This window comes from Anser anser (genome assembly GCF_964211835.1).
Source record: "Anser anser genome assembly, chromosome: 12".
NCBI lineage: Eukaryota > Metazoa > Chordata > Aves > Anseriformes > Anatidae > Anser > Anser anser.
Window position 1 is genome coordinate 6,453,244 of NC_139733.1, and position 25,628 is coordinate 6,478,871.

At 43.3% G+C, this 25,628-nt stretch overlaps 1 protein-coding gene across 5 annotated transcripts in view; it reads right to left on the minus strand.

Moving 5' to 3' along the window:
- SLC6A1 (solute carrier family 6 member 1) overlaps positions 1-22,337 on the minus strand; it is a 60,701-nt gene extending 38,364 nt beyond the window's left edge. The window contains exon 1 of one of the 5 annotated variants that reach the window (XM_083796552.1): positions 22,173-22,337. The gene's annotated coding sequence lies outside the window, so the exon portion shown is untranslated. Of the gene's footprint in view, positions 1-20,455; positions 21,330-22,172 lie in introns of those variants that run through there. The other 4 variants (XM_083796556.1, XM_083796554.1, XM_083796553.1 and 1 more) reach the window with 4 other exon arrangements.
- Positions 22,338-25,628: the final 3,291 nt, after the last annotated feature.

The window sequence follows — 25,628 nt, forward strand, 5'->3', positions numbered from 1 at the left end:
AGCAGGCAGCACCAATACTAAGCATGAGCTGACTTCCACAAGCAGCTGTGGTTCAACAGCTGGCAGTACTGGGGGTGGGAACGGGGCAAAGAAATAAGTACATAGTTGATAAGAGTTCAAACAACAAGCACTTTTGAAACTTGGCTGAGCTCAAACACATCACAGAAGACTGAATCCTCCTTGGGACAGCTAGATTTGCAGTTCTTCACCCCCGCTGTTCTTTGGGAATCTTGAACTGATGGAAAAATGTGAGCAGAAGCAATACTAAGAGGCAGAGTATACATCCATATGGTCATCCTCTGTGTGCTTGAGCAGGCAGCAGCCAGAGCTGACTATATGCTGTAGTAAGAAAGATTGTTTTGTGGCGTAGGAAATCCCTTAGCTTCTGAATTTCTAGCACCTCCACATCCTTATTCAGCTCCGGGTTCTCTTCAAAATGCTGCTAGCTTGTCCCTGCTTCTCACTGGATTTGGGAAGATCCCTGATGAAGAGGAGCAATGTCTGAATGCAGCAGGTAACACTGAAGATACAACTACCTATGCCCAGACCACTCACACACTGGCCATGCTCTCCTCAGGCTGCAGGAATCACCTCAGCCCCTCGTGAAGCCCAAGAACACGCTCTCTTTATGTTGCCATGCCAAGTGGGATGAGGCTACAAGGAACAGTGATGAGACACCACTACCAAGAGCAGATTATGGAAAGAGAACAACAATTATTTAGGAGTTCATGTGCAACGACTAGGGAAGAAAGATGTTAACAGCATCAGAAGCACACACATGCCAGAGGTATCAAGATGCTTCCTCTACAGGAGCACAGAGTGCAAGTTCTCAAATCCTGGAGACAAGTTGGGTTTTGCTTTTAAAGATAGGGCACAGGGTCAAGAGAGAATCTATTCACAGGTCCCAGGCTACTACCCTAACTATGCTAGGGGACCACACTGACATTTTTGGAAGCATATCAGATAGCAAAGAGCAACACTGCAGCATTATTCCTTCACTCATTCAAAATGGAAACCTTATATAGGTGAAATAAGTCTGCGATGAGGACAAACACACCATCATATGGCAACACCCCCGAAGTTACCCAGCCAGCCAGAGCAAAGGCAGGCCGGATACAAGAGAAGAGTGAGTGTGTTTAGCATCAGAAAGGCCATTTGGATAGCGTTCACTACTAGCGTGTCCTCTGGGGTTTGACAAGTCCTTTTGCGTTGGCCTTCAGAAAGTCAGAGGTCAAAATAACACATGAAAATCTGAATGAGTATTCAGATCCAAGTATTCCTTACCCTCTAGTAAAAAGAACCTTCCAGAAAGTGTATTAAAGAGTAAGAGATTTGTCCTTTGAAGCACAGCCTAACAGCCCATCCCTTTCGTACAATACTCAGTCCTGTATTTCTTCAAGCACTTCTCATTTCTGCCTCTTAGCCCATTTTAGCCTCTTTTCATTACAGAGGTCGTGGATACATTCCTCTAGAACTGAAAAAAATAAAAATAAAACCAAGATTCAAAGTATTTCTTGTTTCATGATGCTCAAAAGCTTCACAAGTGGGATTGGTTTGTGTCACAATTTCTCTACCTTAGGCAACGCCACCTGTTTTATCTGAGAAGGTGAATAAACAAGACTTTTGGAAGAAACCCTTCACAGTCCCAAGGAACTCAAAGCTATCAGTGGGGTACCATTGGGCATGTGAATTAACGTACAGATGAATCCAAAGCAGTTTCAGTTATATGCACTGCGATACACAGATGCTCAGTTGAAGAAAGAAGCTTGGAACAACATACAGTACTAATTACCTATATCGTCCCATAACCAACACTGTTCCTGTTCAGACAATTCATCCGAATTGCTTGGCAGCTCAGCTGTCTCTCTCCTCTTGAGTAATACTACCACAAGTGCACTACGTCATGCAAAGCCGATTTATATGCCAGGCAAATTATTTCTGTGACTGTATTCTTCTCAGTATGCTTATAGTTGTGTCCCATCCAGAAGGGGAGTGCCATGATCTGTGACTGTTAAAGATGCAGTTTGAGAAATATAACCAAAGTCATGGCAAAATTTCAATTTTGGTAATTGCATTTTGTACATCTGTAGTTGTTTTCTAACAGCTGATGAATTCTACCCCAGATGTGACTGGTGTCATATCCCAGGTTCCAGGAAGCTGTTAAATCAAAGGGCAAGCTTAATAATAAGTATTTACAAGCTTTACTTCTCATGTCTTTGCTATGCAGGTTTTTTATGCTCTCATCAAGCTCCTAAAATCCCATCCCAACAATAGCTGGACTCAGTAGAAATCACAGGAATAAGTCTCTGAGGACATTTTCCTCTTTGAAGTACTGGTCAGGAACCCAGAGAGAATACCTAGGGTACATTAAAGCTCATTTCCCTTAGTCTGCATCAGCTGCTTGGTAGTGTTTAGTTATCTCCCATTTAAAAGTTTCTGAAAAGCAGTTTGTTTGTTTGTTTGTTTTTAAAAAAAAGTCCCACAGCCACAGAGGTAATAGTGTCAAGTTCTGTCTTCTGTCAAACAAATTTAAACGGAATCAAAAGTCTTATCTATTTTGGAATAATGAATTATGCATCGTTTCCTTTTGCGGGGTTTTCATGAGGTATAATTTTCTACTTTAGAACAGAAGTAAAACAAAAAAAAATATTTGTTTGAAAATGCTAGTAACACAACAGCCCCATCTAGGAAAAGCACAATGGCACCAAATGAACTGACACACAAGGATAGTGTTACAAAAAGCCCCCCAGTGACATAAATAACTTTCTATCCCTGGGTTATGATTCAGTGTCCGTTAACTTCAAAAAACTTGGAATTGAGTACAAAACATTATGAAAAGCACATCTTAAAAAGAAAAAGAAAACCTGCATTATTATGAGGTGCTGTCTTCATTGTATGCCAACGGAATGTCCTTGCTCTGCTTATCGATTTCCAAAAAAAGCCCCAAACATGGCTTTTGTAGCATCAACTCTGCAAGCTCGCCTGAGATCTGGAAGTGAATAGGTGTCCTGAACAGCTCAGGTCTCGCTCAAACCCCCAGGCTGAGCACTTGTCAGTGTCATGTATCGCCAGGCATTTGGAAATTTGCTGCAAAGTAGAGTGCTGGATTTTTAATAACCACCCTGAATTAATTTTTCTTACTTTCTGTAAACAGTTTCCTAGGCAAGCTAGTTGGGAATGTGACCTTCCAAAAGCGAAGCAAGCAACTGCTGCCTCCTCGAGCTCCAGGAGAACACAGCTTTCTGCAGCAAAGCATCACTTCTATTGTGATGGCACTGGCAATATACAGTACTTTTAAGTTACATTATAAAATGTATAAGATTTGCTTTAAACCAGTGAGATTTAAGCATGTGAATGAAATTAAGGTAACACCCAAGAAGTTTAGCATAACTGAATCAGTCAAGCATGTCAAAGTTGCTTTGGCCAGTAGGCTGGAGTTCAGAAGACGTGGACGGGATTGGCATCTCTGCTCCATCTCCTACCAGCATTTATAGATGTCAGCAGCCCTCAGCCGAATTTCCTTTTTGTTGTTAGCCATCTGAACACAGCAAACAACAAGCCATGAATTTGAGCAAGACCCACAGGAAAAAAAAAAAAAAAGGCAAGCATGGTCCTTCACCACCCCCACGGTTTTTCTTTTCCACAGCTGTACCACACAAGCACAATAACTGAAAATAATATCAACTGGGGGCTGCTCTGTATTGTCTGTTGGTGTTGTGATGGGAACAGTCAAAAGGCGGGGAATGAGGACTGGCAGTCAAAAATAGCTTCCTATTTCTGGGCACTCACTGAGTCCACATGATCGTTGTGCTTTATAGTAGAGGAAGAGGAAAAATTGTGGAACAAGTAATTTTGAAATACCCACAGTGAGTCCATCATTACACATGAAACATTTGCAGTGAGGGGGGAAGAAAAGTTTTAGCCCCTTTAATTCTATGAGGGGAAAAAAAAAACACACAACAAAAAATGCAAAGAAAGCTGAGATCTTGATGACTGGTTCAAGGCTTAACAGCAACTAAGGGAGAAAACCCTAACAAGTAGTGGTCTTTTTTGTGACTAGGCAAACCCTAACAGAGATATTCAAGAGATGATCATACTTCAATGATTAAAACAAACAAAACACCACAAACAAACCAACCCCAAGATAATATTCAGTACCAGTATTTCCAGGGAAAAAAAAGCGTGTACTCATAGAGGCAAATGCTAAGCCTAATGCGAGACCTCTGGCCAACACCACAGCACTCATTGCAGAGCTCCTAGATGATAGCTGCAAAAATAGGGAACACACCAGAGAAATCCCTTCCACTCTCTCCACTGTCCCTGGGAGGAAGAAGCCCACAGCAGGCAGAATATCTCCTTACTTACCACAGAGAGCCCCAATCTCCATTCACAAGAGGCTGTTACAAAACTTTTTGACCAAACCACCCCCCATACCCCACGGGGGATGAGTTTGTAGAACTCGGTATTTTAAATTCATGATTTTTCAAATTACTTTTCTGTTCACTAATTAATAGGTGGTGACTACACAGACAATTTTCCACTGACTCTTAATTCATCTACTGACACAGAAGCAAACCTGCCACTTCACCACAGTGCCAGTTAGCTTTAGAAAGGATCCACAACCACTCTGATGCTGGATTTCAAGCTGGGAACATGTTGCACTGTGCTCCTACAGAGTCTCAGTACTTCTGAAGGGGCTGAAGTTGTCCCTCGGGCTTCATTCCAGCAAGTGCATCCATCCACCCTCCCCAGGAGCCCAACCTCTCCCACCAAGAGCTTGACTGAAACTCTGAAATGTTTGCAGTATAGCAGTTTTCCTACTATACAGGCCTCAAAAGTCGCAGCTGAAGGAAGACGATATTGGTCCCACAATCCTCCCAATCTCAGGGACAGGAGGCTGAAGAAATACAGGATCCTTTGGGGAACGCAGAGTTAACCTCGGAAGGGCAAACATTCAAGAGAACGAGAGCTGTCCCAAAACAAATACTGACCTATATAATATAATAGGTTTTATTTACTGAGGCATGAGCAGATACCACTTCACTGATTTAAGTGAATAGGCTCCGTGCCAAAGCTATCAATGGAATTATGTCTGCTTATGCTGCTGGGAAGTTCTGCTCTTTGCACAGCATTCACTGAGGTGTAAAATGAGGACTTAATGTTACTTGCTTGGACTCATTTCAAAAGCAATTGCTGCACCTGTTCATACCAACACACACGCGCTAATTTCCTTTATTTTTCCCCAGAATCTAATACAATAAAACCTGGTTTTAAATAATAAAGCTGTGATTTACATTCCTACATGTTTCTTCGTTCTACTAACCACTTCCTTTCTAAAAGACATCACTTACCTAAAGACAAAAAGAGAAAAAAAGAAAGATCTGTTTCTGCCTATTAGACAATAGCCAATTCCTTTCATCTTCCCTCCACAAGAAAAGAAATCTGTGCCACAGAACACTGAAGCCAAGCCACATGTCTAGACTCCTCTGAAGCAGCATCTCCCGGGTGTTAGCTAGGGAGCAGGGATCCCTAAGAGTAATGTATAGCAGTTATTACCCTCAAATGGTCCCAAATGGGTACAGAATTCAAACAGAAAGTGGCAGGACAAGAACTAACATTTATGAAGAAGCCTGGCTTACCTACACAGCACAGCTATAGTGGAGTGTTCTCTCCTTCTCTGATCTAGCTCTACGTTAACCCAAATCAGTCGTAATGGACTTGCTCCAAATACCCTTTCAAACTGTAGAAAATGTGCAAGCTGAGGGCTTGGCTGTGTTACGTGGTGAATATCCTCAGCACCCACTGGGAGCCCACGTTACTTGCAAGGCACAGAGCACTTGGCTGTGTCGAGCAAGTTCTAGGAAGCTTAAACAAAGTGCCGTGAGGTTGTTACGGTAAGGAGAGAAATGGTCATCTCTCTACAGCTACATTCAATGCTTTGCTTTGAAAATTGGCTTTCAATGACCAAATTGGACAAAGCAGAGAAAGTGAGCAACCTATGTGACATGCACAGAATCTCGCAGTGTGTTCAATTTCTTTTTTATAAGCCTTTCAAGGGTAGACAAATAAAACCAGCACTCTCAGTGCACTCGCACAGACCAGATTGCTTCCAGGGGTCCTTCCCAATCTAAGTTTTATTTGATTGTGTACCAAGAGATCCCACGTTCCCTGCCACATCTCTGGAGGTGGCATGCTGCTCGGAGATCCTGGGGGACAAGGGAAAGAGTGTGACGCTCAAGGACTGCAGCTTCTCTTGCTAACCCCTCAGGTGCCCTTGCCCAGTAGCACAGAGGTTACAAGAACACATCCCCAGTTCTAGGTTCCTTTCATTCCTATCCTTAAGCCTTATGGCCTCCTACACGACTACCTCTTAAAAGAGAGGCACCAGCATCCATACCGAACTTGGGTAACCACCCCGAGGGAGGACTGTGTTCTGGGCAAGGGTGGTACAATGCTTAAGGAGGCAAAAATCTGTACTTGCTTGCCACAATTTAGAAGGACCAATGCTACTTCATACGTTTTTTTTACAGTCCTGTGTGTGCATTTAGAAAAAAGAAAGTAGTAGGCAATGGCCATCAGCAAGCCTTTGTTTGCCTCAGTAAAACAAGGAGAAACTCAAGAAAGCTGTTTTCTCATGCTTAGGAAGCAATTGCAGGTATCGACCAGTGCAATTAAAGAGAAAACAGTAAAACATTTATTTCTTACAATTAATGTATTAGGAAAAAAAAAACTATGGCAGCATTCTTTTTTAAACAATATATGACCTCTCCCATCCATTAATTATTTTTGTAAAGGGAATATCAAAGATGTATATGTTATTAAGAGCGTTTATAAAAGATCACCCCTGGATTATGGTAAACAATGGGACTGAATTTTTCAAAGGAGCCAAAAATAGAAACGTGCACGTTCCAGTGGGATTAAGGTGTCTATCTTTCTTACATTTCGAAGAAGAATAAAGTACCCGGAATGATTTATGTCTCCTTTGGTTCTGAAAGACTAGATTTAATTATGTTTTGGTCTAATGGCTGGCACAGACTAGGAAAGGAAAGATGTAGATGAGAGTGGGAAAGGGATAACTTCTGCCAATCACATCCACAAATAGCGCTACAATTTTTAAGATCCATTGGACCAAATCTTGAAGCCTTTTATTAGCAGAGAAATTCCCCTTTACTGAGAATGTTGCACACAAGACAGCACTCCATACCTCACCTCACTCAGCTGCTGAATGCAAACTACCATTTCTGACCCTTGCAGCGCTCAGTTTCTATTATGCATAACACACTCCAGTGCATACAACAGCTCTTTTTAGGGCTTATCACTGCAAGATGACAAAGTGTCAGCTGTAAGCTACCCTTGAAGATTCCCCCTCCCTGTAAAGATGCCAATCTCAGATTCCAAAAGCAAAGGCATGTTCCTGTTCTGTCACATGTCAGCAGCTATAAACAACAGCCTGAAGGGTGCTCCCCCCCCCGTAAACAAAGGAAGTCTTTATTCCTCTAGTAGTAGATCTTTCACAAAAACTGTGAATCCCGACTGTTACATGGCAGTGATAACTCATGCTCCTGCTAAATAAAGCTCCCTAGAAATAAACCGCGATGTTGAAGACATTTGTTTGCAAGACAGTTTAGACATCCTCAAACACAAATCATTCAATGGAGCATTAGGAATTTCAGATTCCTCTGCACGTTCAACCAGAGTGAGAGTTTCACCTCTGCTTTTATGGAAGCTGTCATCATCATTCAAATGAAATATAGAGCCTTGCTCTAAAGCGAATGCAGATTCTTTTGGTTTGCTATTCCAGAAGGGGAAATAATTTGTGGCAGCAACACTGACACTAGGTAGCAGGGAATGAATTAACACCCCCCTCACCCACCCCACCCCCCCCCCCCAACAAAAAAATGGAAGCAGCATCCTTTCATGATAGCCATCTTCGTCCAGACAGAACAGAACACTGATCGATTCAATGTTCCTGGTGAAAATACGAACCCAGAGCAGCATGGCAGCACAGCTGTCTTCCAGCTGACATTTTATGCTCCCTGTAACCACGTCTAAAGGCACAGAACTGCACCGTCCACTGCTCTAAGTGTATCGAGGTCAGTGGAGATAGAGCTTTCTGCAGAAGTCCCTGGGCTTTCTCACTGACACTTCCAGCCTCCCAGCTGGAGCTTCCTGCTGGAAGAGCAGCACTTGTTTCTACCAGCCATGAGTAAACCCTCCATCCCGAAGGCAGAAATGTCATGAAGAAACACTGCCGGACACCTAACATCTTGTTAAATCAAACACGTCAGGAAAAGCAGTACTTCCCACAAACCTACCAACTGCCTTCCTGCTCCCGTCCCAAGCAGAGAAATGTTAATTATTCACTCCAGCCCCGTAGAAAAGGCACGTGAGTGTAATGAACCTCCAGAAAGACTTGTGTGGTGTTTCACAGAAACCACCTCAGTGTAATAACTGATAGCATGAGTATAGCAGAACGTATGGCACCCACATAAATCTTATACCAGCCATTCTCTTCTCTGTTGAAGTGCACGAATACAGCATTGATGAAAAGCTATCTTGCGACAGCAATACATTTTGCTCTCACCCAAGATAGCATCTGGCATGTGCCAGCCGAAGTGTAACAATCACTTGTGCGACACATTTTGACCCAATGTTAGCTCTCAAGTAACAACTTGGCTTTTTTTTTTTTTTTTAAAAAGGCTACAGCATTTCTGAACCCAAATTTTTTTGCTGCTGCTGCTCAGAATCCAAAAGCAAGCAAGAAATAGTGGCAAGCCCAATGTGCTGCCATTTGGGGTTGTTACCTGCTGCTATTCAAAGCTCTTCTGCTACCAGCTCTTCACTCAGAGCTAACCTCTTCAAGACAAGCAGTACCAAATCCCTCACCTCCTGGGAAAGGCTAAATTACTTACAGCAGGCTGTCTTTTTACCGTAAAGTCAAAAAGTAGGAGGCCAAGTGGAATAAAACAGTGAACAAAATGTGAAGAATGCCCGCAGTTCTGTTTCTTGGCTATTCTTTCAACCCAGCAGGTCCAAAGAGGAGCAACCGCTCTTGCAGCGCCAAGCAGTGGTCATTCCAGCACTGGTTGGCATCGTTTCTTCCAGCGTTACCAAAAGCCTCCCATGTGCAGCAAGACAGGCAGGTATCCTTTAAAAAACTGGAGAAAGCTACCAAGGCCTGCTATAGAATAACGGTACACTTATTGTGGCCATTCCTTTGTAGTGTTACTTATTTACACGTCTTTTTACCCCCAAGGGACACACAACTGATACATCTTTGTGAACTGCAAGTTCAAACACTTTGAGAATAGAAAGCTATTTGGGAGCAGCCTAACTGTCCTTAACCTGCACACCTTCATCCCCCATGAGGAGAAAAACTAACTGCTCGTAAGTCTCCTGCACACTTCTGTTTGCTTTACTGCATGTTTTTCCGTGTTACCCATCACCAGTGCGATTTGTAGACTGTTTGCATGGAACGAACAAGCAGCTAATCTTGATTGCAATATACAAACGTGATTAATCCCCACAATATGTTGTAGCAAAAATAAGCTGCAATAGCTTTTGAAGAAGCCTGAATACAATGCACTTCAGGGCAACACCTACATAACGTGTAAAGGAAGGTTATTCACCCAACTCCCATCTCACCCCTGATATAATGGGAGCATCGGTATGTCTATAAATGAAGAGAATAAATCTGTAGCCACAATACATGTGGCTTTTAACTAGCAGGTACATGGGCATTCACATAGTTAGGTGCCACATCTTCACCACCTCTCAGAACTTTTCTTTAACCGCTTGAAGCAAATCACCACGTCCGCAGCTCTGCCCTTGCGATGCATTTGTGCTGCAATTTTCTGCAGCTTCCAAAATAGCTGCAAAAGGAAGACATAATGCTTTCATGCAATGAAACCAGTATCTTAGAGGATTCGCTCAGACAGCATGTATTCCTCAGTAATAAAAAAGCTTTTGTGTTACTCAGAAGACAAGGCAGCAAGTCCTTATAGAAAGGACAAAAGAAAAACTGAATAGGGTTGCCTTTCTAATACTGCCAGTGCTAGCACAGACGTGATCTGCAAATAATAGTGGTTTATAAAAAAGCAAACAGAAAACCACCCCACACATGACAGTTTAATTATCTTTCTGAAGTTCCACCTAAGGCAGAACCTAAGGTACACCTAAGCTTTCCCCAAGCCCATTATTGTCCATTATAAACTTGGCTAAGATATACGCACTCGATTAAAAGAAAACCCATTCTTTGGTAATTTCCATTTAACATCCCTAACTCCTCCCATGAGTTTACCTTCATAAACTACCCATTTATTTTTAAGCAATCTGCTTTACCATGAAGACATACAGAAAAGGAACATAATGCTGAAGCTCATTTAATTATAAAAAAGTATAAAGCCATAATAAATAAATTCCACCAGTCCCAGTTCAATTCCCTTTTGTGGGGAGACAAGCTGAAGTGTTCCATGGCCTAATTTATTTTTCGACATTGTCCTTGAATACCTCCAATTCTTTATTATTTATAATCAAACCATATTCCCACTGAGACTATACCAGTGGTATGTCACCGGTCTGTAAATCTGTCAGGTCCCCTGGAGACCCTTAGCAACTGTTTGTGTAGATCTAGCACCTCCTTGGAAACTCTTCTTGCATAAAATCAAAGTAATCATAATGGATATACTTGGAGTAACTGAATGCAAATGTGGCAAAATGATCTTCCTTAAGCAGTCCTCCGAGTGTCACTGCAAAGCAGAACTATCAATCTTCTTTTACAGCCAGACATGAAGATGAATTCTGCCAAGCATATCCATGCCCTGTCAGTATTACCGCTTCCTCTTGAAGGCTTAATGGCTGGCATCAGCACTTGGAGACGGAGCTCTGGACGATAAAAGCCAAAGTAGTCTCTGCTTGGTTGTATGGGTATAGATGGCAAAAACCCTTCCTCTGTTTCTAGATGCTATGGATCAGATTCACAGCTAATGAAAACTACTGATGGTCCATTGTCCCTGACCTTTCCAAGGCAAGGGTTTGGCTCACTTCCCTGCTCTTCTCTTCAGAAAATTCATACTTATTCCCTTCTCAATTGCACAGGCCTATTATTGGGACATTAGCATATTCAATCCACCAGCCATCTCACATGCCAGAGTTTTTGGTAATTTTTGGTGGGATAGGGGAGGGCAGATGCATTTCTTAGCAGACCTGCACCCCTAAAATCTGCCCAGCTACAGGGCGTTAGTCATTCCTTTAGCATCACTCAATTTCTACAGCTTTAGGAAACAAGGTAGAGTTACAGATGTTGTACACAAAGTGCTACACAGAACCAGCACACTTCCACCAAGTCACCTAACATCACATTGATGTTACAGTAACGGGAAACTTAATACATTCAGCAATCAAGGCGACAGCAGGAGATTCTCTTTCTTTCATGTGTGTTTGTAATCTAGCCTCTCAAGTACTCCTTTACTCAGAAAAAAAGGAAAGCATCATACTATAAACTCAGTCCCTGCCTTTATCAAAAGCAGCACTGTTTTGACATTGAGAATTCCTGGGACCAATACCATAGACGTACAGCCATCAGCACCATAAAACACTGCAAAGAAGAGCAAGTATATTCACCTGTGTTCTTCACAGGCACTTACAACCAGGCTGCTGTGTGCATTTCTAGACACATATATGCCCATAGTTAAAATCTGAGTATTTCTTTAAGAAAAAGATGCATTATGTTTCATCCAAGGGCAAACAAGTGACAAACAATAATGTGCCACCGCTACACATTCACCCAGAGCCATATCACCACCTCATTACTGTGACACTCCGTTTCCAGCTGGGCGCACAGCGGAGGTCAAAACAGAAGTTACAAGTGACACTCAATTTCAGTCTGTTCACATCTGCCTTAAGTGAAGCACAGTTTAATCCACACAATCATCTTAAACATCACCAAATGATAGCAGGAAAGTAACTAACAGGAGGAAAAGATCAGCATTGTAGAGTATATGCATGTACAGCGTGTGTGCATATGTACATATATACGAGTGGCTAATTCCTGTTCACACGACAGGTCTGAAGCTGCATTTCTGCAAGAGCTGCCTGCGAAGGGCTTGCGGGGCAGGAGAAGCCCCAGGTGTTGTGCGTGGCTGTAGTGCTTCCCAAACTGGGGGGTGACTGATGCTGCCAGAGGCAGGTTTCACTCAGGCAGGAGGCTTACTGGCATCTAAGGCAATGCCTAATGTCCAGGTTCACTTGTTAGGTCATTTGCTAAATTCAACATATATTTTGTTTCCAAAAAGACTAAGACTTCACCCCTGAACTATTACATAATCCCAGAAAACATTAAAGCATTATAGGAGAGATGACAAACTGGCTGTGAGGAATTCTGGAGGAGCCGATCCTGTACAAACAGGTCTGTGAATTGGCACAGCAGGGACGTGGTGGCTGGACCCAAAAACAGGAATGGTGAGTAGTGAAGAAAAAAAAAAACCCTGAAAGGATGTTTGAAGCACTGCATTTGAGTTGACCTGTACTGATCAAACTCACACTACCCTGCAATCAGTGCCCCCAGGGCACAGCAGCCTAGCGTTTCTAAATGTGTCCACGTTTCTGACAAATAATATCTCACACGTACTGTGAGTTACCTGCCTCTCCTTCAGGATAAATACCTTTAGCACAGACCCAGAAAACCTCACCAACTCAGTTCCTGAAGTTCTGATGCATTCAAGTTAGATACAGACAACAGCTGGAGATTCAAATAGCGTGAAGCAGGCATGAAGCAGCATACATCATCTCAAAAGACCCCATCGGATCAGTAATTACACAGCTGAGGAATGAATGCAGCACAGATCTCACACGAGCAAAGGAAGAAGGATCCCAAAGCAGAATATGAGCATTCATTGAGATCACATGCAAGAGTTTATCTGCAGTGATGCTGCACTTCACAAATGAGACCACTAACAGACCTTCGCTCGTTTATGCCAGCGAGGGTCTGACCTATTTGGTTAATTATTACAGGTTTTGTGTTGTTATTCCAGAAGCCAGAAAACCTAGGCTGGAGAATGATATCAAATCCAGTCCTGATTCATTCGTTTATATTGACCACTGCAGACAATTCTAGCAGCCCGCCAGAATTATGCCAACCTGGGAGACAGTGCTACCTCAAAAAGCGTGATTTTCAGATATTTATAGAAGATGACGACCCTACTTCACCCAAAACCATAACCAAGGGTGGTCCTGCTCACGCAGAATTCCTCCAAATTAAAACACCTGGTTTATCTTCCCCCAATGACCAATACTGCCTTCATCCTCCTGACTATCAGTGATTGACATTTCTTCATCACCCAAAAGTTTTGCACAGCTACACCACTAGTGAGACTCCTCCTCAACAAGCCAAAACAGGGGAATTTTTCAGCTGCTTACCAACAAGAGCAATCGAGACATACCACACTGCACAGGTGTCCTGGGGACAAGCCACTCTGTGAAACATCGTATAGGGAAAAGTTCAGCTCCAGTGCCATCAGATCATAGGACAGAGTGGCCTCCAGAGCTGCTTCTTTGGGGATGCAGCCTTCAGGCTGCTGATATTGGCACTGCTGTCATCCCCACGAAGCCTAGGCCAAAGCTGGATCTATCGGAGCTGGTGAGCAGAATGGCTTGGTGTCGTCCTTATTTTCCACACACACCACATACCAATCTGCGGACTGGAAGCCCAGTCTCGGGCAGGGACATGGGTGACACCCCGCACAAGGGGCACGCAGGGTCACAGGGCCTTCTGTTGTCACCCCTGACTCCTGGCACCCACCCACAGCGCCTCAGCTCCACTGCTCCAGTAATCCCGTTTAACATAACACTTAGGTCGCTGTCAGCTCCACAAAGACAGGCTGTAAACTGAGCAATCATCTCAAGCATTTGGGACCCCCTCCTCTCCCCTCACGTAAAAAAAGCCAACTTTTTTCAAATCAGCAAAAACCCCTCTGGATTTAGTCCAGCTGCTAAGCTCCTCTCACTTGCTGGGTGGAACAGAGAGCGCAAAGCCCCAAATTTTTAAGGAATTGAAGAAATCTTGCAATCAATATGCAGCACGGCTCTCTGCACTACAGCAGTTACATTATCTTGTGTGGCACATGCACCGTTCCCATGGCAACCAGCATCCTTCATCCAGCTCCGTTATTATGGCTATTGGAGCCTTTCAGAATCTCTGGTGTCCAAGCCACGGCTCAGAGCTACTTTGTGCTAATAAGCCTCAAGAATAGATACAAGAAAAGCAGAAAATACAGCTAACTCTGCTTTGCTAATCTATAAGCAACATGGAAAGCAAGAAGCAGCATGGGAGATACAATTCAATCAGCTAAGGGGAAGCAACGCTTATATAACTGTCTTCATTAGGGGAGATGAACGTAGTGCCAATTTGCTCTAGCCTTTTAATTCCTGACAAAATAACAGTCAGCTCGTGAAGTTTGCTGCTGAGGGATGGTTTTGTAACGGGTAATCTTCTATCAGAGTAACGTTGCAATAGATGGATAGCAAGATCTATCTTTATTGTTGAAAAGGATCGCGTTTGTCACTATCTGCAGAGTTCAAGAAAATAATTTCATTTCTAATTTTTATGTCCATTATTGAAGTTCTAAAGGGCTATTATCAAAATTTATAGTCTTTATAATACAGTCTCTATTTACTTCATATAAAATTGTCCCTAGATACTTCAGAGAAGCTTTCTCTACCAGTAACCCCACTCTTTTTTGGGGGTGGGGAAGGTGGGAGGTATTTAGTGCTTAAGCATTTCTACAAAGCATTACAGCAGCATCGTTATGCTCTGCACAGCTCAATGCAAAATTTCTCTTAGTCACCAACCAGAGAATGTCAGGCAGAAAACAAATAACCTGATTTGTTAAAGTGACCCCTGACAAATTATCCCTAAGTTGCTAGCTAGTGGTTTTGTCACCCTGAAATACACACGGGTCAGTACAAACAGAGAGGCTTCAAAGTTGGAGGGTTTCAGGGCTCTTAAAAAGAAGTGTTAAAGACACTACACTAGGAAGTGCCCTTATGACTGACAAAGGAGGCTGACAGGCTATTGAACACAGTCCAGCTTTAGCTACACTTTAGCTTAATTGTGCTCAGCACCTTTTCAGAAAGGGCAGTAAGCTTTAAGCACCTTGGACACAGTCTTTTCCAGCTGCCTTGGCCCCGGTCAGTAGCAGGTGTCCCCCTTGCTGTTGAAGGCACGCAAGGTCAGGCTTTGGAACAGACATGTCAGCGAGATGAATGAAGCCAGCCAATACTGGGTGGAGGGTTGTAAGAGCATTCAGAAAGCATCCAAGCGTCAAGATCAGCAAAGCCCAGTCTCACATGGCCTCTGTGAACAGAGGGAAGAGCAGGTCTCGTGCATGCTGGAGACTCCAACCAAACACCACATCTCCAGCTGGAGTCTGGAGGGCCCCGGCCGGACCTGCTCTTTTGGGCTGGAGAGAAGTAGTTCAGGGAGAGCAACTGATGTTACTCTTGAAGAAGGATTTTAAAGCAAAAGTGGTATACATTCTACAGAAAATACAAGAAAAACTTCCACTGTTTGCCACCTGAATCCCTCCTGACCTGCACCACAGCTCATGCTCTCACCTCCTTGTTCCCCAGCTGACAGGTGCAAGCCACCATTTAATCAACTGCATGCCTGATATGGGCAAGCTGCTTTCTGAAAAGTGAAGACAACATGATTACTATCCAAGGATGTAACTTAAGGTTTAACTGTCTTTAAGTTTTAGGCTGAAAGCATGCTGCTATTTAGCTCTGGACAGATTTTGAATTGTTTACTTGTGTTTGACAGCTAGTGAAATCAATGGAACTTGTATCATTTAAACCGACAAAGAAGCTTAATATTTTAACCCTGTGGTTTTCTGTTATTACGTAGTTTGCAAGAGCAAAAGGCGGGGAGTTTTCCTGCTACGTCTTCCCTTCGGAACACGCATAACAAGTTTACACAACTCCAGTTCTCTTGCTCGTGAGATTGAGAAGCTTTTAGTCCTTAAAAGGAAAAGAAGAGGTGCTCCAAGAATGCTTAAAATGCTCCTCTTGTCTTGTGCTTCGGCCCAGGGATGGCTGCCTGCTCCCAGTTCAAATGCAGGCTCTGTGCCACCCTCGCACACATGACCAGCAGTAGACACTAAGCTGGGACTGCTGGGTGAAGCAAACCAGGTGCAACTGAGGAAGAAGATGACATTGTATTACCTTGAGACACATCTGGTAAGCTAGAGATGATCTATCACACTAAAGGCAAGATTCTTGCGGAACGATAATCTTTCTGAATGTAAAAACACACTTCAGATTATCCCAGATAGTTTTATTTTCAGAGGTTAACTAGTCCTAAGAATTTTATCTAATTGCACATTCCTCAGAATAGACTCCTCTGGCTGTTCTGTAATCAAATCATAATTAAAGCATCTGTGTCACTTTATCTCTCCCTTCCTGCTATGTGTAACATTTACAGAAGGCAAAGATGCATCACGCAAAACTTCCAGCATCATGGCTCATCATCAGTGCAATAATGAGGACTTGTGCTCGTGTGGTTTTGTGAACATCTCCTTAGGCTTTCATTAGCCTTTAAAAACAAAAGAGGTAGAGAGAAGAATACTGAACAGTGCCCACTTGTAACCACAACTGGTGGCCATGTTTTATTCGTGTGACACTTGTTTTAAAACAGCTGCCTCATTTCATCTCAGCTTCACTGAGAAAATAGTCGTGCAGTGGGAAAACAGTTGGCAGAGCCTGAAATTAAGATGTGTTAAATAGCAATATCACCTAGACAGAGAAAAATATTTTCTTTAATCAGTGTACCAGTTGTCAGACTCAAACAAACAAAAAACCCCAAACCACCACAAGAAGCAAGCCCTTTCCCCTAAGCTCCACCACTGAACCCCAAATTAACCAGTTCCAGGGCTCAGGCTGATGAAGAGGTGCTGGTGTGTGCCCTTCACCTTCAAGGGCAAGTTGAAGGAGAAAGGCGATATAAGGAGAAAAGTGACAGCACAAACTTTCTCCCTCCCCTCCAACAACTACTCAAAAGTGATGAATATGCTGAGCAAACTTCCCTGAGAAAATAGCTTGTATCTTGAGCTTAGTTGTATCTATTTTACTTAGGGGAGAGTAATTTCTTGCACAAGCAGAATTCAAGGGAATTATCTGTCTGATATTAAGAAATTTTAGTTCCTGTTGAAAGAAATACACTGATCAGTAACTGAAAATGTATATTTTTAAATGAAAATGTTGTGTATTTATTCACAGCTACCATGATTTTTTCTTCCCATCTCCTTCCCTAGATTTTGGTCTCCTTACACAGTTTTGCAAAGTTCCTCAACTTGTGTAGGCATTGCTTGGAAGGCATATGAAAACACTTGGTATCAGAAGGGCTGATTTTTCACTGTCTGCTTTTCATTACAGAACCATAGAATGGTTTGTGTTGGAGGGGACTTAAATATCATCTAGTTCCAATGCCCTTGCCTTGGGCAGGGATAATTATAACATCGCTAATTGAACATTAAAATAATTAAGCATACTTTAAGTTACTTTGTACAGAAAAGATTTAATTTATGCAAAGACAATTCTAAGATGGCACTTCAGACTAAAATCAGCATTAAGTTTGCTAACAACATCTCTTAAAATACAGAAATGAGAATAAATATATAAATCAAGATTTTTCTAGCTTAAAAAAAAAAAAGAAAAGGAAAAACACACCTCTCCTGATCATCCTTAAGTAATACTTCTATTTTTAGACAATGAATTTTCAGAAGTGATTTCATGATGTGAAGTGATTTTTGGAACAATTGATGCCTCAGCATGCCTAACTTAAACCTTGTCATATCTAATATGGAGGTTTAGCTACAGCGTGTAAGGCTGACATCTGGATTTGATTTTATTTCTTTTAGATTTCTGCAGACAACAGTGGCACATCAGAATTCCTACAGAGTAAGATAAACACAGGACTTCTGAGACACCAAAGTGATTACTCAAAGCAGTGCAGCAATTACAGCTGAAGTCAAAGGACTCGCACCTGCTATGCCTCGTGGGTTCCCTGTAGCATCTTTTGTAGTGAAAAGCTGTAATTAACCCAGTACAAAGCAGAATTATTGTCGAGGAAGTGGTATTTTCTGCACATTTAAGTCTGATTAGAGTAGTACCACAGAAATACCAGAATTTAAATATGAATGGGATGGGTCTCTTTCTGGGGTAAAGCCAGAGCATGACCACTCACGCCAACGTTGCTCCAGCTCCACCAGTGCATCTGAGGGCAGCCTTTAGCACTCAGTCTGCAGAGGACGTGGACATTATCTTCTGCATTCTCTACCTGGACTGTCGGCCAGCTTTTGAACAGTTAAGACTACTGCAAAACACATTTGGGGGAAAGCCAAAGGGCTTCTTCTTGGAAACAGTTTGTTCTTCATGCTACACTATGGGATTTTCTTTCTTCAAATTCACTCATAACTGAAAGGAGAGTACCGGTACAAAGACACTTTTAAAAAAATGTTTGCTTTCTTTTATGTCAGGGACCAAATCCTGCCTGCATCGTTAAAACAGCACTCCATGCAGCTAGCAGAGATTTTTCAATGGTAAAGGAGATCCAGGTGTGGATGGATTTGCTTTTCAGGATCTCTTTCAATTTGACTGAGCAAAACACATTTCAAATACGTAACTGCTGGCATTTCTTTTATAAAACACTCACAAGTGGCCTGTGGAAGTCTCAGATATGTGCGTATTATTTTCCTCTTTAAAATATAAGTAAAAAAGGTCAATAATCCACTTGGTACTTCAGTGCATTCTGACACAAAGCTTACAACAAAAGACAAAGCTGAGACATGAGCTATCCTTACACCGACAGCCAAAAGGACATACCTCTGGAAGCAGGGAAACAACGCATCTCAGGCACTAGAATTTCAGTAATATCAAATCAACTGTTGTTCTCTCAAGCCAGATACCAGATAATTCACCTGTGATTTGAACACAGCTTAATCTTAGGGTTGATAGCAGAAGTCTGAAGTCTGCATTTCTTATTGCTATTCGCACAACAAAAGACTTTGTTGCCTTGTCCGTTGCTTTACCGAACCACTGCAACAACTGACCTTGTCTTTTAAGGCGAGATCTGTCATGGCAGTGGAAGTGCTCACCGTCTCTCTGTTTGGCCACGTCTGCACTGTCATTGCCTGTTCAAAGAGGTCAGGACTGCAGCATCAACCTTGCATTACAAGCGTTCAGAAAGGCTTTGAGGTGCACCGCTTTCTGCATTTTATGTAACCAAATGTGTCACCGTATTAAAAGCACAACCATGCAAATGTCACAGATGACCATCTAACATGCAGTTGAAAGGCACAGATATGTCCCCAAGTCCAAATTCATTTTTCACTTCCAACATTTAATGCGAGCCTGAGTTAGAAGTAGTCATGGTAAGTAGAAAATCCTAAGATAACATGAAAAGAAATTGTCACCAAGGATTCTCCTCAGAGATAATATTTTTTTTTCCAAATCACTTGTTCATACTTGAGTCATCTCAGAAAGCATCTAAAGCTTGTGGAAATTTGTCACTGCAGATAGGACGATGACTGCAGAATTCTTACAGATTATTTAGAAATTTCCTTTTGGCATCTGTAGCTTGGATTGCCCTTACACAATGAATAGATTCAAATATAGTCAAAAACATCTTCCCCCACCACCTTCCTACTTCACTTGTTCACGATCCTCATGTTCAATTACTACTGTGCTATACTTAATAGTGCCATCAGCGCTGCAGTATTTTAGCAATAATAGAAGCATCACATCAGCAGCCAGTACCTTTAGCAAACACATTAACCACCGATTTGCTTGCAAAGAAATTGGTGCTTACTTTCGCAATGCATTTGTAGTGACCCACAATATTCAGGAATCAAACGAGATCAGAGGATGCAGCCCCTGAATGCCAGAGGCAGACTCAGCATTTAACTTTATCAAACAAAATTACGTATTGAACAAGGCAGACATTAGAATTGCTTTGTTTTTCCCCATTTCCACATTCATGTGGAATAGGGAGATTTACACACACAAAACCTGCACAGCCCTACCTAGAATATTTCAGACTCTTTGGGTATGAATAAGTCAATTATCACAACACAGCTATTTATCATGAACACAAATGCCTAGTAATTACGCAGACCCCAGCTCACATGAACAAACACACGATAAAGATAAGCTGTAAAAACACCTGATCATCACCAAATGACATCCTTTATACCTTTAGCCTCTGAAGAAACACAGAACATCAGGTTGTTACACATTCCACGTACTCCAGAGATTTAGAACTCTGCTACAAGGAGTTTCTTATGATGGCAATGTTCATATTAAAATGCCCCAAGCTTACCAATGGTTAAACAATGTTACCTTTAAAAAAAAAAAATCCTAACAGTACTAACACGGCAATTTCTGACTGATTTCACCTACTTACCCTTATGACTAAATTTATTTTAGCAACTGAAGATGTCAGCTTATGTTTTCCCTGTTCCCCTGCCCCATCTAAAGCATTCAGATTCACACACATTAAGTGACTTGGTCCTGAGAAGTGCTGAAGCTCCACATACCCAATTAAAGCCAATTCTACAAGCTGAGCGTCTTTGAAATTCAAGTCCCCTTAGCACCTGCAAGTCAATTTAAAAACTCCAGGTTTTATATTGCTGTCCTTCATTTCTAGATTTCCACACAGAAAATATTAGCTGCCAAGTTCCTTGGGTTTGGAGGCGACCAGGATCAGCCACTGTCCCTTTAATGTTCCACCCGGTCTCCAGAGCAATGTCTTTTTACTAGAGCTCACTGCGATTCATTGGAATTTGCCAGGCAGGTCAGGAAATCCCCTGAAGCAGAGGAAGAATATTAAAGAGATGGGACATGTATATCAAATCTCATTACTGTTCTCTTATGAGAATCAATCAAGTGAAAGGACCTGGTGATGTCATTATGACATCATTTACTTTGGGATTAGAAATTCATAGCTACTTAGCAACCAAAGCTGTCCAATACAGAAGTACAAGGTCCAATAGAAGATGTTATCATCTGACCCACTTACTGGGAGAAAAATATTTGTCAGTTCTTGTTTGCAGACTTCACAAGACAGACAATAACTTAAGAACTCCATTGTGTCCAGTACAGAACATTGAAAATAAAACATACCCCTTAACCTTTTTCAATATCCAAGCTCATTATTTCTCCCCAGCATGCTCCCTCACAGTCATCGTCTTTTCTACAAATCTAAACCCTAAAACTGTGAAGAGAAAAAGCTTGCGCTAAACAGAGTTTACTATTTTAAGACCAACCACAACCTCCACCAGAACCTCAAGCCCCTTAGAGTCAAGGACGACTAATACAATTGCGTAAGAACACAGGCTTAGAAACCATGTTTGTTGCAGTAAACTAAGCTAAAACCGTTTGGTTGATGGGCTGCAGGGGCTGTCAGAAATGCCAACGAGATACGAAACGAGCAGTGTGTGCGGAGAGCAGGAACCGTGCTGCTCCCCAGCCTATTTCTGGGACCTGAGACGGGTTTGATGCCCGGGATCTACGCCTGACCCCGTTTTCTTTCAAGTTCACTCTACTCTGTTGAAAAGGCCGTTTAGACAAGTTCCAAAGGAACTGTGCAAATGTAATACGTGAGCTGAAATTGTAACTCAACCTTTAAATACGTTCTCAACAAGCTGGAAACGCGGACCGGCGCTTGGCGCTTGCAAACCCAGGCTCCGTTCGGGGCTAAGAGCACTCCGGCACATTTAAGGCTAAACGAAAGAAAACAAAACACTCCCCGCCCTGGAAATAACTTTTATTGGGACGAGGTGAAGCCCTCCGCCGGAACGAGGGCGCGGAGCCGCGGGGAGCGCCCCGCAGCCCCCAGCCCCGCCTTTCTCCTCCTGTCCGCGGGCAGGGGCGCACCCGCAGATGGCAAAGCTCCGAGGGCTCAAAGCCCTCGGGCAGCGGCGAGAAACGAAGCGCCCCGACCGCCACCGGCACGGCGGCAACAGGCGGCCGCCCGCCACCGCCCTGCTCCCGGCGGGATTCACCTCACGGCCCCCGCCCCGGGCCCCCCGCCCCGCCTCGCCTCGCCTCGCCTCAGGGAGCCGCCGCGGCGGGGAAGGCTGCAAGGCTGGAAGTTGGCACGCTAGACGCGCACAGCCTACCTGCCGCCGTGGCGGAGGAAGGTGAGGGTGAGGATGAGGTGCTGCCGCTAACGCCGCCAACAGGGCCGAGCCGCCGGCGCTGCCCTCGCCGAGCGCCGGTAATGTTCATTTGAAGCTCGGCGCCCGCCGCTCCCTCCCCGCGCAGCAGCGGCCGCGCAGCAGCGGGGCCGGGTCCGCGCCGCCCCTGCCCGCCCTCACTCCGCCCCTGAGGAGAGGGAGCGCTGGGGGGGCAACGGCTGCCAACGGCCCCCCTCAGCCGCCCCCCTGAGCCCCCTAAACCCCTGCGTGGAGGCGGCCCCGCTCACCGACTCGCCCCTGCCCCCTCGTCCGCCCCAGGCAGAGCCGCCGCGGGGCTCCGCTCCCTCGCGGCTCGGCGATTGCCGGATTCCCCCCGGCTGAGTTACCGAAAGTTGAATAGAGAAGTCAAGAACCGCGAGTCTGGGGTCTGCTTGACACACTGACCGCTCTCCAACCATGTTTTTCGGTGTTTCTACGTGGAAAGTTGTTTCAAACAGGAGAGCTTAGAACCGTGTTTTGGAAATGCTGAGACAGCTACGCTTCCAAACTTCTCCCAAAACCTCAAAGTGTACGAAAAGAAATGGTCAGGATCACCCCCTTCCTGGGAGGAAGGGGAGAAAGAAAACAGTGAAGCTGAAAGCATCCCTTTCAGCACGACACCTTCTCACTGTAGGATTTCCAGTCAGAAATCCCCGGCCAGCTCACCCCGGAGGGCATCTTCCCCGGTGGGGACACAAGCCGGCGAGGTCACCGCGGTGGGGACACGCTGGATCCACGCTGCCTTGTCCCACAGCTTGCAGAGCAGATGCTCTCCTGTGTCCCACCAAGGACAGCCACAGACAGCCGTTAGTGTTAACAGCTAGAAGAAAAGACATTGGGCTTTCCCAGGTAGCTGCCTGAAATGAGTGAGTGGTGGTGACAAATGGTCAGAGGATTGAACCAAAAGAACATTCTCTAGAGAGTTTTTCAAGACAAACTGGTTTCTCTGGCTGCAGGATTAAAGTACTCATCTTTGTTTTAAAGGAGTCAATCCCATATCCTGTCCTGTACAGTTCCTGCACTAAAACACAGCTCCTGTAAGTACCTGCTAACATCTGTTGGCTACATGTAACTGTTGGTACACAAAACTGGCAACAGAAACAGCAATGTGCATTGTAGTGTTGTCCATTTGACAAGTCAGGAAGACCTGGCCCTCTTTTCCTCCCAAGCAGGCCCTGGAGGTGGTTTTTTTTGTTGTTGTTGTTTGTTTGTTTGTTTTTGTTATCATTTACTATTTATGTGGGTTATGAACCCACACCATTTTTTTTCCTGTTTTCTTAATTTCTACATTGTTCTTTGTGAAGTTAAGTATTACGCGTGAAATAACGTTTAACACATGCTCATCACATAGCAATACAAACAAACACATGTTTACTACTAGAAATTGCAGGTAGAGAGGATACATCTCACAAAATGGCTAATTGCCATTTTGAAACCCAACTAGTTATGAATAGGTTGCCAGATTGCTCAGAATCGTGAATGATTTTCTTGTGAATTTTAATGTAGAAAATGTTAGCAGACTTTAACACTGTTGCTCATTAATTACAGGGAATACTTATGCTAGGGCTATACATTTCTTTTTACATGAAAGTTACAACTTTGCAGAATAACTCAGCATTAGGGAAATAAATTCTGTGGCAAATTCCATTAACAGCCAACACTGCAGAGCAACCTAGCACAGTTGTTTCCAAATTGTTGTTTGTGAGCTGGTCACTGCATGCGATCTGCATTTCAGTGCAATTTTATTAGGACAGGAGATCTCAAGATCACCTTGATGCAGTTTGCTCAGGTTATGATCCCTGAGACTTTTGGAAAGTTAAAAGTACCCTACTAAAAAAAATGTGCTTGGGAACAGGTACCATAGTATCACAGAGCCAAAATGCTAGCCCGTACTTCCTTCCCTTCTGACCCATCCTTCCAATCTACAGCTTTCCTGACTACATCCCTTGAAAGGAAGAAGTCTGTAATTTGTTTTGGAGGCAGTCATAATCTCTAACTATTTAAGATTTAGTTGCTAGGAAAGCTCTGACAGAGTCCGGTGGAAAGTTCTGCTTAATACTGGATGTCATGCTATAGTTCATGGACTTCTGCTACTGCTCCGTCATCATAACCCAGAGATTTGGGGGGCTGCAGTTATACTGACTCACAAGGCACACAGACTTGTCCAAGCTAACGTTGAAGTATCAAGTCTAGTCTAACCAGCCAGTATACACCATGGATTTCAGTTCAGACTGCACAAGCTTGTGGTGCTCTTGACACTTGGTAGCTATACTGCTCTTGGTACCTACACATAAAGATATCCGTCTCTCCACTGAACTTACTATCTGATTTGTAATGCTGTTGTATCCTGCAGAATGCCTTATAAACATCTAAGAAAATGGAGCTTCTGTTTAAAGATCTTGTGGGGGAGGAAAACTGTGAGGTTTTCCCTGAGTTTCCTACAGATTATTTATAAATGTGCTAGGCTTCACCTGCTTTGTTGGCAAGCTGGTGATTCAGAAGCACATACCTAGAGGAATCCATTAAATGTCTGGTTCCTGGATGCACAGAACCTGTCCCCACAGGAGTGTGACTGACCACTGACACCCCTGAAGTACACATTGGGTGGGCATGGGCTTGGCTGCATGGGAAAACATGTTCTAACACAGGCATTTCTGGGAGGAAGAAGGGAGTAAATCTGGAGTGTCTCGGTGCCTAATCAATTCAGAAAACAGGCCGGAGATTTACATGCAGGACAGGCATTCCAGTGGGACTGAACTGCCACTTCCTGGAATTTGGCATAACCTGGCTGATCTGGAGGGTCTAAGTGTGCATTTGGCAAGAAATGTTATGAGGCAACGTCTTAGCAATCTAATAAAGCCAGTATTGGGGGGGAGGGGGGGGGGGCAGGTTCTGTTGAAGGCTGAAACCTTGAACATATGATAGTTCAATTGAGGAAACCGAAAATTAGTTTAAACTGGAAGCTGCTATCTGCAGTCCTGAAGGAAGAAGACAGTTACATTGATAAGTACAAAGCAAGTCAGTACTTGTTTTGGCAGGTTTAAGAGCTATTGCTGTCACTGTGCTCGCACCAGTTTTAATACTGCTAAACCTTACAAGCTACGGTGTTATATTTTTAATGCTGTTCTAGATAACACAAAGAACAGATGGTTGCTCTGATCATTCTATATGTCAACTGATTAAACAATTCCAGAGTGTAATCTTTCAAAAATGTAACATTTATACTGAGTTGTTGTTTTTTTTTTTCCCCCAAAAAAAATATATCCTTGTGGTCAGCATTTTCTTTTTCTTTCCTTCTTTCCTTCTTTCTTTCTGTTCTTGTTATTTTTTATATTAGAGCTTTTGACGGCTAGATATCAGGTAACAACTAACTTACACCAAATAGAGAGAAGGCTTCTG